This window comes from Pseudophryne corroboree, chromosome 1, assembly GCF_028390025.1.
Source record: "Pseudophryne corroboree isolate aPseCor3 chromosome 1, aPseCor3.hap2, whole genome shotgun sequence".
Classification (NCBI taxonomy): domain Eukaryota; kingdom Metazoa; phylum Chordata; class Amphibia; order Anura; family Myobatrachidae; genus Pseudophryne; species Pseudophryne corroboree.
Genome location: NC_086444.1, coordinates 622,500,656 through 622,517,944, shown reverse-complemented (window position 1 = coordinate 622,517,944; position 17,289 = coordinate 622,500,656).

The following is a 17,289-nucleotide window of genomic DNA, read 5'->3' as shown; positions in this document are numbered from 1 at the left end:
ACTTGGTACCCGGAACTTCAAGAGATGATCACGGAAGATCCGTGGCCTCTACCTCTAAGGAGGGACTTGCTTCAGCAGGGTCCCTGTCTGTTTCAAGACTTACCGCGGCTGCGTTTGACGGCATGGCGGTTGAACGCCGGATCCTAAAGGAAAAAGGCATGCCGGAAGAAGTCATTCCTACTTTGATTAAAGCAAGGAAGGAAGTAACCGTGCAACATTATCACCGAATTTGGCGAAAATATGTTGCGTGGTGCGAAGATCGGAGTGCTCCGACGGAGGAATTTCAACTGGGTCGATTCCTACATTTCCTGCAATCAGGATTGTCTATGGGTCTCAAATTGGGATCTATTAAGGTTCAAATTTCGGCCCTGTCGATTTTCTTTCAAAAAGAATTGGCTTCAGTCCCTGAAGTCCAGACCTTTGTTAAGGGAGTGCTGCATATACAGCCTCCTGTGGTGCCTCCAGTGGCACCGTGGGATCTCAATGTGGTTTTGGACTTTCTAAAATCTCATTGGTTTGAACCACTAAATAAGGTGGATTTGAAATATCTCACTTGGAAAGTGACCATGCTTCTAGCCCTGGCTTCTGCCAGGAGAGTATCAGAATTGGCAGCTTTATCTTACAAAAGCCCATATCTGATTTTCCATTCGGACAGGGCAGAACTGCGGACTCGTCCGCATTTTCTCCCTAAGGTGGTGTCAGCATTTCATCTGAACCAGCCTATTGTAGTGCCTGCGGCTACAAGTGACTTGGAGGACTCCAAGTTACTGGACGTTGTCAGAGCATTAAAAATATATATTGCAAGGACAGCTGGAGTCAGAAAATCTGACTCGTTGTTTATATTGTATGCACCCAACAAGATGGGTGCTCCTGCGTCTAAGCAGACGATTGCTCGTTGGATCTGTAGCACAATCCAACTTGCACATTCTGTGGCAGGCCTGCCACAGCCTAAATCTGTAAAGGCCCACTCCACAAGGAAGGTGGGCTCATCTTGGGCGGCTGCCCGAGGGGTCTCGGCATTACAACTTTGCCGAGCAGCTACGTGGTCAGGGGAGAACACGTTTGTAAAATTTTACAAATTTGATACTCTGGCTAAGGAGGACCTGGAGTTCTCTCATTCGGTGCTGCAGAGTCATCCGCACTCTCCCGCCCGTTTGGGAGCTTTGGTATAATCCCCATGGTCCTTTCAGGAACCCCAGCATCCACTAGGACGATAGAGAAAATAAGATTTTACTTACCGATAAATCTATTTCTCGGAGTCCGTAGTGGATGCTGGGCGCCCATCCCAAGTGCGGATTATCTGCATAAATTGTACATAGTTATTGTTAACTAATTCGGGTTATTGTTGAAGGAAGCCATCTTTCAGAGGCTCCGCTGTTATCATACTGTTAACTGGGTTTAGATCACAGGTTGTACGGTGTGATTGGTGTGGCTGGTATGAGTCTTACCCGGGATTCAAAATCCTCCCTTATTGTGTACGCTCGTCCGGGCACAGTACCTAACTGGAGTCTGGAGGAGGGTCATAGGGGGAGGAGCCAGTGCACACCACCTGATCTGGAAAAGCTTTACTTTTTGTGCCCTGTCTCCTGCGGAGCCGCTATTCCCCATGGTCCTTTCAGGAACCCCAGCATCCACTACGGACTCCGAGAAATAGATTTATCGGTAAGTAAAATCTTATTTTTCTTAGCCAGCAGTATGCTGCGGTTTAGTCTCTTCTTCTTTTTCTTTTCCCCGGTCATGGTGAGCACAAGCCCGTCATCCCGACACCGGGGAAGTCTGCGCTATTAGGCCCTCAGCGCCCACCGGGCCACACTACCATGGAAACGGCCGCTCTCTCAGTACCATTCTCGCCCGGAAGAATTCCGCCGCTGCCTCTACCACTATCTCCGCCTCTCGACCAGCGGAGAGCCAATGAGGGCATGCTGCCTGCGCAGGGAGTACTGCCATTCCTTTAAGTCGCACGTCACTCACATACCTTGCACGCTCTGGTTGGCTGAGAGCTGTGGCGCGACAAAGAAAGTGACATGTAGCGGCTCAATATTGAGAGTGGCACAAGTCTCCCTGTCTCCCAGTTCCCCGGGACTGGCCGGCGCTGCTCCCTCATAGCGACAGAGTCGGGGGCCCCTTGCTGGGAGTAAGTTGGAGCGGTGGTATGGAGGGTCTGTGTCCGCACGCAGGGAGATGTAACTGGCTGGCTATAATAGTAATCACTGGTACAGGCAGCGGGGACATGGATAGGAAGAGACAGTGTCAGGGAATTCGTTGAGCTCAGTTACAGCAATGTGAGCACCGGCTACCAGCTAGGGATGGTCTCGGTGGTCTGCACATCGATGGTTTGCATCACTAGATGGCTACTGCTGGCAGATTCCTGGCTGGGCTGCGAGACAATAACTGCGAGACAATAAAAAGAAAGAGGATGGGGCTAGTGCATAGGTTCTCAAACTCGGTCCTCAGGACTCCACACAGTGCATGTTTTGCAGGTAACCCAGCACAGGTGTATTAATTACTCACTGACAGATTTCAAAAGGTCTACAGGTGGAGCTAATTATTACACTTGTGATTCTGTGAGGAGACCTGCAAAACATGCACTGTGTGGGGTCCTGAGGACCGAGTTTGAGAACCTGTGGGCTAGTGGGTAGCCAGGGGCGGGGCTAAGGTGCTGGTGATAAAAAAGGACACATATTTGGTTCTCAGCTATCAGTAGTTTGTCATCAATGTTTCGCATCTATCGATTGACATCCCTACTGCCAGTATCCCACATTACACTCATGTTTATTATTATTTATTACTAGTTTTTTATATAGCGCACACATATTCTATAGCGCTTTGCAGAGAATATTTGGCCATTCACATCAGTCCCTGCCCCAGTGGTGCTTATACTCTATGGGGGTCATTCCGAGTTGATCGCTAGCTGCCGTTCGCAGCGCAGCGATCAGGCTAAAAATCTGCATTTCTGCGTATGCATATGCTCCGCAATGCACACGCGCGACGTACGGGCACAAAGCCCGTTGTGGTTTTCAGGCCCAGAAGTTTTCAGTCTCACTGGCAGCCACAAGAAGATTGACAGGAAGGGGGCGTTTCTGGGTGTCAATTACCGTTTTCAGGGAGTGTTTGCAAAAACGCAGGCGTGTCTGAAAAAACGCAGGCGTGGCTGGGTGGGTGTATGACGTCACATCCGGACACAAATAGGCTGAAGTGATCGCAAGCGCTGAGTAGGTTCAGAGCTACTCAGAAACTGCACAAACTTTTTTTGCAGAGCTCGGCTGCACATACGTTCGCACTTCTGCTAAGCTAAAATACACTCCCCAGTGGGCGGCGGCATAGCGTTTCCACGGCTGCTAAAACTAGCCAGCGAGCGATCAACTCGCAATGAGGGCCTATATTCCCTATGATATGCACACGCAGACACTTTCACACTCGGGTTAATTTTTTGGGGAGCAAAATAACCTACCAGAATATTTTTGAATTGTGGAAGAAAACCCATGCAAGTACGGGGAGAACAGTGGCGTAACTACTGCCCCCGCAGCCCTCGCGGTGGCTTGGGGGCTGCGGGGGCGCCACTGACTTAGAACAGATTGACATGCGGACGAGCGTCCGCATGTCAATCTGCAGGTTTCCTTCCCTCCGCCGCTGTAAGGAGGGACACGGAGCGCACTGCGCGCGCCCCCCTGTGTCCCTCCCTGGCTCTCCGGCTGTCTAATACAGGAAGTGCCGTTCGTGAGCTCTGATTGGCTCACGAACCGGCACTTCCTTTATTAGACAGCCGGAAAGCCAGGAGGGACACAGGGGGGCGCGCGCTGTGCGCTCCGTGGCCCTCCAACACAAAGGAGGGGAGCAGGCACTGTGGGGGACTATCTGGCACTGGGGGCATATACCTGGCACTGTGGGGGAATATCTGGCACTGGGGGCATATACCTGGCACTGTGGGGGACTATCTGGAACGGGGGGCATATACCTGGCACTGGGGGCATATACCTGGCACTGTGGGGGACTATCTGGCACTGGGGGCATATACCTGGCACTGTGGGGGACTATCTGGCACTGGAGGCATATACCTGGCACTGTGGGGGAATATCTGGCACTGGGGGCATATACCTGGCACTGTGGGGGAATATCTGGCACTGGGGGGAGCAGGCACTGAGGGGGCATATGTGGCACTGTGGGGGAATATCTGGCACTGGGGGCATATACCTGGCACTGTGGGGGAATATCTGGCACTGGGGGCATATGTGGCACTGGGAGCACAGCCCTAGCAACAAGCACTACCCCCTAGCAACGAGCATGACACCCAGTGCATGAAACCCCTGGCAACGAGCATGACACCCAGTGCATGAAACCCCTGGCAACGAGCATGACACCCAGTGCATGAAACCCCTGGCAACGAGCATGACACCCTGAGCATGAAAACCCCTGGCACCGTGCATGGAACAAAGAGCATGAAACCCCTGGCAACGAGCAGGTAATTTAAAAGTAATTAGAAGCCTTACTGTAGAACTTAATGTGTAATGGGCATTACGGTGTGTGGCATAATGTATCACGGACATTGCGGTGTGTGTCATAATGTGTCAGGCATTACGGTGTGTTGTATACTATATCACGGGCATTGTGGTATGTGGTATAATGTCTCGGGGTCATTGCGGTGTGGCATAATGTATAACGGGCATTGCGGTATGTGTCATACTGTGTCACAGATACGGTGTGTAGCATAATGTATAACGGGCATTGCGATTCCTGTCATAATGTGTCGGGGGCATTACGGTGTGTGGCATAATGTGTCATGTGCATTGTTGTGTGTGGCATAATGGCTAAGGCCATTGCAGTATGTGGAATAATGTATACTGGGCATTACTATAAGGAGGAAAAATGACAAATAATGTAAGGGGCATGAATCAGGATTATTTTCCTTTCCTGTGGTGGCTAACGTCTGGGCATGCAGGTTGCAAAACTGGGGTATAAGGTAGTCTTTTCCTGCAATGCCACGCCCCTTTACGTGAAGCCGCGCCCATTCCAACGAAGCCACACCCCTTTTTGGCGGTGCACGCCTACGGCGCGCGCATATTTCTCCCTTTACTAGTGCCAATTATGGGGGGGGGCACCGAAGAATTTTTTGGCTTGGGGGAGGAAAATTTCTAGTTACGCCACTGGGGGAGAATATACAAACTCCACACAGGGCCATGGTGGGAATCAACTCCTTGACCTCTGCTGTGAGGCAGTAATGCTAACCATTACACCATTCATACTGCCAGGTATTACACTACTAATGATGATGATGAATGATTTATAAAGTGCCCCAATTGTTCTACAGCATTATAATGTTGTGGCACACACCAGCGCATCTATATGTTATAATAAACAGCATTCCTATGTAGGTATGCTTTATATGCTGTGTCACATGCCTAACTATGGGGGTCATTCCGACCCGATCGCTCGCTGCAGTTTCTCGCAACGCAGCGATTGGGTCGGAACTGCACATGCGCCGGCACAGCAGTGCCAGCCGTCGTTGCCTAGCGATCGCCTCTGAGGCAGAGGCGGTCGTTGGGCGGGAGGGGCTGGCTGGCGGCGTTAAGCCACCGTTTAGGGGGCGTGGTCCGGCAAACGCAGGCGTGGCCGGACCGTTGGGGGGGCGGGCCGCGGCGGCTGCGTGCTGTGGGCGGGGGAGCGATGAGTAGCTCCCGGCCAGCACGCTAAAGCTGCGCTGGTCGGGAGCTATTCTTGAAGCGCCTTTGCACTTCTGCAGGGAGGGGGGGGGGCGCACTGGCATGCGGGGCGAACTAGCCCTGTGCTGGGCGTCCCCCCGCATGTCAGTGTGAATGATCGTAGCTGTGCTAAATTTAGCACATCTACGATCAACTCAGAATGACCCCCCTATATGTGAGAACATGCCGTATCCCTATGCACACATACATTAGAGTGCTGAATCACATGCCAGAGCACCTCTATTTAGTAACATGTATTATCCCTATACCATACCTCCCAACTGTCCCAAGTACAGCAGGACAGTCCCGCTAATTGGACACTGTACAGCTGTCCCTCCTGCAGGTCGCAGTGTCCTGCGGGCAGATTGGGAGAGCCAGTGATCACCTCTGCTCTGCAAAGCAGCCGGTGATCACTTAATATGTGCCGTGCGCACGTGCACGGCATCTATCAGTGCAGGAAGTGGAGCCGGGGGCTGCCCAGCCCCTCAGGGAGCACTGGGTACACCCCCAAAATGATGAAAACGTGGCCGCTGCACTAGGCCCCACCCCACCACTCGAGGCTCAACTCTCTTTTTGGCCCGGTTGTGCCTACTGCGGGGCTTGTCCAGACCCCCAACAATCAAAAGTTTGGAAGTATGCTATACTCATATATGTACATTAGAGTGCTGTGTCACACACCATGGCACATACAGTATATGTGGTAACATGAGGTATCCCTTTGCACACTTGTATTATGCCAAGCAACTATATACGGTAACATGCAGCATCCCTATGTACATATGCATTATAGTGCCATGTCTCATGCCAGGCATCTATATATATATAACGTGGCCTTAGTTACTATGTAAAAAATAAATCTCTTTAGCAAGAAAACCCCATTGCTACCAATAGCACAATTTGTAAAATCAGCAACTCACTAATGTTATTTTGTTATTATTGCTCTAAGTCTAACCTAACAGAGGGCCTGATGCAGAGGAGAATCGGTCACCATACCGCTAATCGAGATCCCGGACGTCACAACGCCGACGCCGGAATCCCAACTAGCGAGGGAATAGCGACGCCGGAATCCCGTGCCACAGGCTTTCCTCCCTCTATAAATCCTGTGGCATCCGCAGTGAGCCATCGTGTCCACAACGTGCTAGCGGTCGTCCCACTGCCAGCATACTTGTGGCCGGGATCCCGCTGTCGGTATACTGACTGCCGGAATCCCATGTGGCAGTTTTATGTACTGATCCCATGCAGAGAAATGTAGTGTACACTAATATATTTGCTGCTGCGATCCAATACTATGCGAAATTATGCTAATGATGCTGCATGTCTGATGGTACTTGGGTCCTCCTGGCCTGTCTGATGGCACTGGGGGCCCTCTGGCCTGTCTGATGGTGCTGGGGGCCTTCTGGCCTGTCTGATGGCGCTGGGGGATCTGTCTTGTCTGATGGTGTTGGGATCCTTCTGGCCTGATGACCCTGGGGGCCTTCTGGCCTATCTGCAGGTGCTGGCCTGTTTGATGGCGCTGGGGGCCTGCTGGCCTGTCTGATGGCGCTGGGGGCCGCCTTTCTGCTGGTGCTGGATGCTGTCAGACCTGTCAGATGGCGCTAGGGGCTGTCTGGCCTGTCTGATGGTGCTGGAAGCCTTCTGACCTATCAACTTGTGGTGGGGGCCTGTTTGATGGCGCTGGGGGCCTCTGACCTGTCTAATGGTGCTGGAGCCCTTCTGGCCTGTCTGGTGGTGCTGGAGGCCTTCTGGCCTGTCTGGTGGTGCTGGAGGCCTTCTGGCCTGTCTGGTGGTGCTGGAGGCCTTCTGGCCTGTCTGAATGCGCTGGGGGCCAACTGGCCTGTCTGATGGCACAGGGGCCCTGTGGGCCTGTCTGATGGCGCTGGGGTCCTTCTGACCTGTCTGTGGCCTAATTCAGATATGATTTATTAGCTAATGGGCAAAACCATGTGCGCTGCGGGGGGGGGGGGGGGGGGCAACTATAACACGTGCATAGAGAGTTAGATTTGGGTGTGGTGTATTTAAACTGAAATCTAAAATGCAGGGTAAAAATAAAGCAGACAGTCTTTACGCTGCACAGAAACAAAATGACCCACCCAAATCTAACTCTCTCTGCACATGTTATATCTGCCACACCCCCCCCCCCCCCCAGCAGTGCACATGGTTTTGCCCGTTAGCTAACAGATTTGACGCTGCGATCAGATCTGAATTAGGCCCTGTATGCACTGGGGGCCTTTTGGCCTGTCGGATGGCGCTGGGGGTCTTCTGGCCTGTCTGTATGTGCTATGGGCTGTCTAGCCAGTCTGATGATCCTGGGGGTCCTCTGGCCTGTCCGATGGTGCTGGGGGCCTTTTGGCCCGTCTGATGGTGCGGGTGGCCTTTTGGCCTGTCTGATGGTGCTGGGGGCCTTTCGGCCCGTCTGATGGTGCTGGGGGCCCTTTAGCCTGTCTGATGGTGCTGGGAGCCTTCTGGCCTGTCTGATGGTGCTGGGGCCCTCTGGCCTGTCTGATGGTGCTGGGGGCCCACTGGCCTGTCTGATGGGGCTTGGGTCCTTCTGGCCTATCTGATGGCACTAGGGTACCTCTGGTCTTTCTTATGGTGCTGGAGGCCCTGTGGGCTGTCTGATTGTGCTGGGGCCTTCTGGCCTGTCTGATGGCGCTGGGGCCTTCTTGCCTATCTGATGACACTAGGGAACCTCTAGCCTGTCTGATGGCGCTGGGGATCCCTCTGTCTTGCCTGATGGCACTGGGGGCCCTCTGTCTTGCCTGATGGCACTGGGGACCCTCTCTCTTGTCTGATGGCGCTGGGGGCTTTCTGTCCTGTCTGATCGCGCTGGTGGCTGTCTGGAATGTCTGATGGTGCTGGAGGCTGTCTGGAGTGTCTAATTGTGCTGGAGGCCCTCTCGCCTGTCTGATGGCCTTCTAGTCCGTTTGATGGCGCTGGAGATCTTCTGGCCTGTCTGTGGCCTAATTCAGATATGATTTATTAGCTAATGGGCAAAACCATGTGCGCTGCGGGGGGGGGGGGGGGGGGGCAACTATAACACGTGCATAGAGAGTTAGATTTGGGTGTGGTGTATTTAAACTGAAATCTAAAATGCAGGGTAAAAATAAAGCAGACAGTCTTTGCGCTGCACAGAAACAAAATGACCCGCCCAAATCTAGCTCTCTCTGCACATGTTATATCTGGCACCCCCCCCCAGCAGTGCACATGGTTTTGCCCGTTAGCTAACAGATTTGACGCTGCGATCAGATCTGAATTAGGCCCTGTATGCACTGGGGGCCTTTTGGCCTGTCGGATGGCGCTGGGGGTCTTCTGGCCTGTCTGTATGTGCTATGGGCTGTCTAGCCAGTCTGATGATCCTGGGGGTCCTCTGGCCTGTCCGATGGTGCGGGTGGCCTTTTGGCCTGTCTGATGGTGCTGGGGGCCTTTCGGCCCGTCTGATGGTGCTGGGGGCCCTTTGGCCTGTCTGATGGTGCTGGGAGCCTTCTGGCCTGTCTGATGGTGCTGGGGCCCTCTGGCCTGTCTGATGGTGCTGGGGGCCCACTGGCCTGTCTGATTGCGCTTGGGTCCTTCTGGCCTATCTGATGGCACTAGGGTACCTCTGGTCTTTCTTATGGTGCTGGAGGCCCTGTGGGCAGTCTGATTGTGCTGGGGCCTTCTGGCCTGTCTGATGGCGCTGGGGCCTTCTTGCCTATCTGATGACACTAGGGAACCTCTGGCCTGTCTGATGGCTCTGGGGATCCCTCTGTCTTGCCTGATGGCACTGGGGGCCCTCTGTCTTGCCTGATGGCACTGGGGACCCTCTCTCTTGTCTGATGGCGCTGGGGGCTTTCTGTCCTGTCTGATCGCGCTGGTGGCTGTCTGGAATGTCTGATGGTGCTGGAGGCTGTCTGGAGTGGCTAATTGTGCTGGAGGCCCTCTCGCCTGTCTGATGGCCTTCTAGTCCGTTTGATGGCGCTGGAGATCTTCTGGCCTGTCTAATGGCGCTGGGGTCCTTTGGCCTGTCTGATTGTGCTGGGGTCCTTCTGGCCTGTCTGATGGCACTGGGTGGGCCAGCTGGCCTGTCTGATGGCCTTCTGGCCTATCTGAAAGTGTGGGGGCCTGCTGGCCTGTTTGATGGCTCTGGGGTCCTGCTGGCCTATCTGATGGCACTAGGGGACCTCTGGCCGTTCTTATCGCAATGGAGGCCCTGTGGGCTGTCTGCTTGTCCTGGGGCCTTCTGGTCTGTCTGATTGTGCTGGGGGCCTTCAGGGCTGTCTGATGGTGCTGGGGCCACCTGGCCTGTCTGATTGTGCTGGAGGCCATCTAGCCTGTCTGATGGTGTTGGGGGCACCCTGGCCTGTCTGATGGCGCTGGTGTCCTTCTTGCCTATCTGATGGCACTAGGAGACCTCTGGCCTGTCTGATGGCGCTGGGGGCCCTCTGTCTTGTCTAATGGCGCTGGGGGCCCTCTGTCCTGTCTGATGGTGCTGGGGGCCTTCTGGGCGCTTGGGGCTGCCTGGAGTGTCTGATGGCGCTGGGGGCTGTCTGGAGTGTCTGATGGCGCTGGGGGCCTTCTATTCTGTTTGGTGGCGCTGAGGATCTTGTAGTATGTCTGATGGTGCTGTGGGGCCCTCTGACTTGTCTGATGGTGCTGGGAACCGTATGGCCTGTCATATGGTGCTGGAGGCCTACTGGCCTGTCTGATTGCATTGGGGGCTCTCTGGCCGGTCTTATGGCGCTTGAGGCCTTGTGGCCTGTTTGATTGCGCTGAGGTCCCTCTGGCCTTTCTGGTGGGGCTGGGGTTCCTGTGGCCTGTCTGATGGTGCTGGGAGCCGTATGGCCTGTCAGATGGCTCTGTGGGCCTTCTTGCCTGTCTGATTGTATTGGGGGCCCTCTGGCCTGTCTGATGGTGCTGGGTGCCCTCTGGCCTGTCTGATGATGATGGGGTCCCTCTGGCCTTTCTGATGGCGCTGGGGTTCCTCTGGTGTGTCTGATGGCACTGGAGACCTTGTGACCTGTCTGAAACAGGTTTCCCTGATGTGTCTGATGGCGCTGGGGACCTTCTCTCCCCCGCGCAACATGTTCCCCACATGCTTCCCTTTGTGCTGCAAATGCCATCAGTCTCCTTGACATGCCACACTGTGTGCCCCCACCATCGCCCCTCCCCTATTGTGTTCCCCATATGCCCCAAATCCCCACAGCAGCTTTCCTCACATGCCCCCTCATCATTCTTTGTATGACCCACTGTGTGCACCAAATGCCCCCAACATCCGCCCCCCAGCAGCATGTTTCCCACATGCCTCCCTGTGTGCTTCATCCTCATATACTCCTCCACCAGAATGATCCTTACAAATTCCCTATGTCTGCTCCCCATCACATGCCTCCCTGTGTGCCCCAAATGTCCCTCCAACAGCATGTTCCCCACACGCCCTCCTGTAACACAAATGCCTATACCTGAAAGAACGCAGTCTAAGACCATGCGCATGTGCATACGTGCATGCGCTGATGTGCAGAAATTGCTTCATATCGATTTCTCTGACGTCCTAGTGGATGCTGGGAACTCCGTAAGGACCATGGGGAATAGACGGGCTCCGCAGGAGACTGGGCACTCTAAAAGAAAGATTAGGTACTATCTGGTGTGCAGTGGCTCCTCCCACTATGACCCTCCTCCAGACCTCAGTTAGATTTCTGTGCCCGGCTGAGCTGGATGCACACTAGGGGCTCTCCTGAGCTCCTAGAAAGAAAGTATATTTAGGTTTTTTATTTTACAGTGAGACCTGCTGGCAACAGACTCACTGCAACGAGGGACTAAGGGGAGAAGAAGCGAACCTACCTGACTGGAGATAGTTTGGGCTTCTTAGGCTACTGGACACCATTAGCTCCAGAGGGATCGAACACAGGACCCGTCCTTGGTGTTCGTTCCCGGAGCCGCGCCGCCGTCCCCCTTACAGAGCCAGAAGCATGAAGATGGTCCGGAAAATCGGCGGCAGAAGACTTCAGTCTTCACCAAGGTAGCGCACAGCACTGCAGCTGTGCGCCATTGCTCCTCATACACACTTCACACTCCGGTCACTGAGGGTGCAGGGCGCTGGGGGGGGGGGGGGTGCCCTGAGCAGCAATAAAAACACCTTGGCTGGCAAAATAATCACAATATATAGCCCCAGAGGCTATATATGTGATAATTACCCCTGCCAGAATCCATAAAAAAGCGGGAGAAAAGTCAGCGAAAAAGGGGCGGAGCTATCTCCCTCTGCACACTGGCGCCATTTTCTCTTCACAGTGTAGCTGGAAGACAGCTCTCCAGGCTCTCCCCTGTAGTTTTCAGGCTCAAAGGGTTAAAAAGAGAGGGGGGGCACTAAATTTAGGCGCAATATTGTTTATACAAGCAGCTATTGGGGAAAATTCACTCAGTGATAGTGTTTATCCCTACATTATATAGCGCTCTGGTGTGTGCTGGCATACTCTCTCTCTGTCTCCCCAAAGGGCTGTGTGGGGTCCTGTCCTCAGTCAGAGCATTCCCTGTGTGTGTGCGGTGTGTCGGTACGGCTGTGTCGACATGTTTGATGAGGAGGCTTATGTGGAGGCGGAGCAGATGCCGATAAATGGGATGTCGCCCCCTGTGGGCCGACACCAGAGTGGATGGATAGGTGGAAGGTATTAACCGACAGTGTCAACTCCTTACATAAAAGGCTGGATGACGTAACAGCTATGGGACAGCCGGCTTCTCAGCCCGCGCCTGCCCAGGCGTCTCAAAGGCCATCAGGGGCTCAAAAACGCCCGCTCCCTCAGATGGCAGACACAGATGTCGACACGGAATCTGACTCCAGTGTCGACGAGGTTGAGACATATACACAATCCACTAGGAACATCCGTTACATGATCCTGGCAATAAAAAATGTGTTACACATTTCTGACATTAACCCAAGTACCACTAAAAAAGGGTTTTATGTGTGGGGAGAAAAAGCAGGCAGTGTTTTGTTCCCCCATCAAATGAGTGAATGAAGTGTGAAAAAGCGTGGGTTCCCTCGATAAGAAACTGGTAATTTCTAAAAAGTTACTGATGGCGTACCCTTTTCCGCCAGAGGATAAGTTACACTGGGAGATATACCCTAGGGTGGATAAGGCGCTCACATGTTTGTCAAAAAAGGTGGCACTGCCGTCTTAGGATACGGCCACTTTGAAGGTACCTGCTGATAAATAGCAGGAGGCTATCCTGAAGTCTGTATTTACACACTCAGGTACTAGACTGAGACCTGCAGATAGTGCTGCTGCAGCGTGGTCTGTAACCCTGTCAAACAGGGATACTATTTTGCGAACATAAGACGTCGTCTTATATATGAGGGATGCACAGAGGGATATTTTGCCGGCTGGCATCCAGAATTAATGCAATGTCCATTCTGTCAGGAGGGTATGAGAGACCCGACACTGGACAGGTGATGCTGACTTTAAAAGGCACATAGAGCCTTATAAGGGTGAGGAATTGTTTGGGGATGGTCTCTGGGACCGCGTATCCACAGCAACAGCTGGGAAGAAATTTTTTTACCTCAGGTTTCCTCACAGCCTAAGAAAAGCACTGTATTACCAGGTACAGTCCTTTCGGCTTCAGAAAAGCAAGCGGGTCAAAGACGCTTCCTTTCTACACAGAGACGAGGGAAGAGGGAAAAAGCTGCACCAGTCAGCCAGTTCCCAGAATCAAAATTCTTCCCCCGCTTCCTCTGAGTCCACCGCATGAAGCGGGGGCTCCACAGGCGTAGCCAGGTACGGTGGGGGGGCCGCCTCAAAAATTTCAGCGATCAGTGGGCTCGCTCACAGGTGGATCCCTGGATCCTTCAAGTAGTATCTCAGGGGTACAAGCTGGAATTCGAGGCGTCTCCCCCCCGCCGTTTCCTCAAATCTGCCTTGCCGACAACTCCCTCAGGCAGGGAGGCTGTGCTAGAGGCAATTCACAAGCTGTATTCCCAGCAGGTGATAGTCAAGGTGCCCCTACTTCAACAAGGACGGGGTTACTATTCCACACTGTTTGTGGTACCGAAACCGGACGGTTCGGTGAGACCCATTTTAAATTTGAAATCCTTGAACACATACATAAAAAAATTCAAGTTCAAGATGGAATCGCTCAGGGCGGTTATTGCAAGCCTGGAGGAGGGGGATTACATGGTATCCCTGGACATCAAGGATGCTTACCTACATGTCCCCATTTACCATCCTCACCAGGAGTACCTCAGATTTGTGGTACAGGATTGCCATTACCAATTCCAAACACTGCCGTTTGGACTGTCCACGGCACCGAGGGTCTTTATCAAGGTAATGGCAGAAATGATGATATTCCTTCGAAAAAAGGGAGTTTTAATTATCCCGTACTTGGACGATCTCCTTATAAAGGCGAGGTCCAAGGAGCAGTTGTTGGTCGGAGTAGCACTATCTCGGGAAGTGTTACAACAGCACGGATGGATTCTATACATTCCAAAGTCACAGCTGGTTCCTACCACACGCCTACTGTTCCTGGGGATGGTTCTGGACACAGAACAGAAAAAAGTGTTTCTCCTGCAGGAGAAAGCCAAGGAGCTGTCATCTCTAGTCAGAGACCTCCTGAAAACAAAAACAGGTATCGGTGCATCACTGCACACGAGTCCTGGAAAAAATGGTAGCTTCTTACGAAGCAAAATTCCATTCGGCAGGTTCCATACAAGAACCTTTTAGTGGGACCTCTTGGACAAGTGGTCGGGATCGCATCTTCAGATGCATCGGCTGATAACCCTGTCTCCAAGGACCAGGGTATCTCTACTGTGGTGGCTGCAGAGTGCTCATCTTCAAGAGGGCCGCAGATTCGGCATACAGGACTGGGTCCTGGTAACCACGGATGCCAGCCTTCGAGGCTGGGGGGCAGTCACACAGGGAAGAAATTTCCATGGACTTTGGTCAAGTGAGGAGTCGTCCCAACACATAAATATTCTGGAACTGAGGGCCACTTACAATGCCCTAAGTCTGGCAAGGCCTCTGCTTCAAAACCAGCCGGTACTGATCCAATCAGACAACATCACGGCAGTCGCCCATGTAAACCGACAGGGCGGCACAAGAAGCAGGATGGCGATGGCAGAAGCCACAAGGATTCTCCGATGGGCGGAAAATCACGTCTTAGCACTGTCAGCAGTGTTCATTCCGGGAGTGGACAACTGGGAAGCAGACTTCCCCAGCAGGCACGACCTCCACCCGGGAGAGTGGGGACTTCATCCAGAAGTCTTCCAACTGTTGGTAAACCGTTGGGAAAGGCCACAGGTGGACATGATGGCGTCCCGCCTAAACAAAAAACTAGATATTGCGCCAGGTCAAGGGACCCTCAGGCAATAGCTGTGGACGCTCTAGTGACACCGTGGGTGTACCAGTCGGTTTATGTATTCCCTCCTCTGCCTCTCATACCAAAGGTACTGAGAATAATAAGAAAACGAGGAGTAAGAACGATACTCGTGGTTCCGGATGGGCCAAGAAGAGCTTGGTACCCAGAACTTACAGAAATAATATCAGAGGACCCATGGCCTCTACCGCTCAGACAGGATCTGCTACAGCAGGGGCCCTGTCTGTTCCAAGACTTACCGCGGCTGCGTTGGACGGCATGGCGGTTGAATTCCGGATCCTAAAGCAAAAGGGCATTCCGGAGGAAGTCATTCCTACGCTGATAAAAGCCAGGAAAGAAGTAACCGCAAACCATTATCACCGTATTTGGCGAAAATATGTTGCGTGGTGTGAGGCCAGGAAGGCCCCAACAGAGGAATTTCAGCTGGGTCGTTTTCTGCACTTCCTACAGTCGGGAGTGACTATGGGCCTAAAATTGGGTTCCATTAAGGTCCAGATTTTGGCTCTGTCGATTTTCTTCCAGAAAGAACTAGCTTCACTGCCTGAAGTTCAGACTTTTGTAAAGGGAGTGCTACATATTCAGCCCCCCTTTTGTGCCTCCTGTGGTACCGTGGGATCTCAACAGTGGTGTTGAGTTTCCTGAAATCACATTGGTTTGAGCCACTTAAAACTGTGGATCTGAAATATCTCACGTGGAAAGTGGTCATGTTATTGGCCTTGGCTTCGGCCAGGCGTGTGTCAGAATTGGCGGCTTTGTCATGTAAAAGCCCTTATCTGATTTTCCATATGGATAGGGCAGAATTGAGGACTCGTCCCCAGTTTCTCCCTAAGGTGGTATCAGCTTTTCACTTGAACCAACCTATTGTAGTGCCTGCGGCTACTAGGGACTTGGAAGATTCCAAGTTACTGGACGTAGTCAGGGCCTTAAAAATTTATATTTCCAGGACGGCTGGAGTCAGGAAAACCGACTCGCTTTTTATCCTGTATGCACCCAACAAAATAGGTGCTCCTGCTTCTAAGCAGACTATTGCTCGCTGGATTTGTAGCACAATTCAGCTGGCGCATTCTGCGGCTGGATTGCCGCATCCTAAATCAGTAAAAGCCCATTCCACAAGGAAGGTGGGCTCATCTTGGGCGGCTGCCCGAGGGGTCTCGGCTTTACAACTTTGCCGAGCTGCAACTTGGTCAGGGGCAAACACGTTTGCAAAATTCTACAAATTTGATACCCTGGCTGAGGAGGACCTTGAGTGCTCTCATTCGGTGCTGCAGAGTCATCCGCACTCTCCCGCCCGTTTGGGAGCTTTGGTATAATCCCCATGGTCCTTACGGAGTTCCCAGCATCCACTAGGACGTCAGAGAAAATAAGATTTTACTCACCGGTAAATCTATTTCTCGTAGTCCGTAGTGGATGCTGGGCGCCCATCCCAAGTGCGGATTGTCTGCAATACTTGTTTATAGTTATTGCCTAACTAAAGGGTTATTGTTGAGCCATCTGTTGAGAGGCTCAGTTTTATTTCATACTGTTAACTGGGTATAGTATCACGAGTTATACGGTGTGATTGGTGTGGCTGGTATGAGTCTTACCCGGGATTCAAAATCCTTCCTTATTGTGTCAGCTCTTCCGGGCACAGTATCCTAACTGAGGTCTGGAGGAGGGGCATAGAGGGAGGAGCCAGTGCACACCAGATAGTACCTAATCTTTCTTTTAGAGTGCCCAGTCTCCTGCGGAGCCCCTCTATCCCCCCCCCATGGTCCTTACGGAGTTCCCAGCATCCACTACGGACTACGAGAAATAGATTTACCGGTGAGTAAAATCTTATTTTTTGCATAATAGCGTCTGAAGTTGAATTAGGCCCTTTGTTCAGTGTGCCGAGAGCTAAAAAAGGTTGAAAATCACTGGTGTACTTGGACAAACCATGATGCACGTACATTCATTTTTTCCCCCAAATCTAAATCTCGATTTTCTTTCTGTTGTACGAAGAAAAGCATCTCTGAACACAGGGGGTCATTCAGAGTTGTTCGCTCGCTAGCAGATTTTAGCAGCATTGCACACGCTAGGCCGCCGCTCTCTGGGAGTGTATCTTAGCTTAGCAGAATTGCGATCGAAAGATTAGCAGAATTGGGAATAGAAATTTCTTAGCAGTTTCTGAGTAGCTCGAGACTTACTCCTACACTGCGATCAGCTCAGCCCGTTTCGTTCCTGGTTTGACGTCACAAACACGCCCTGCGTTCGGTCAGCCACTCCCCCGTTTCTCCAGACACTC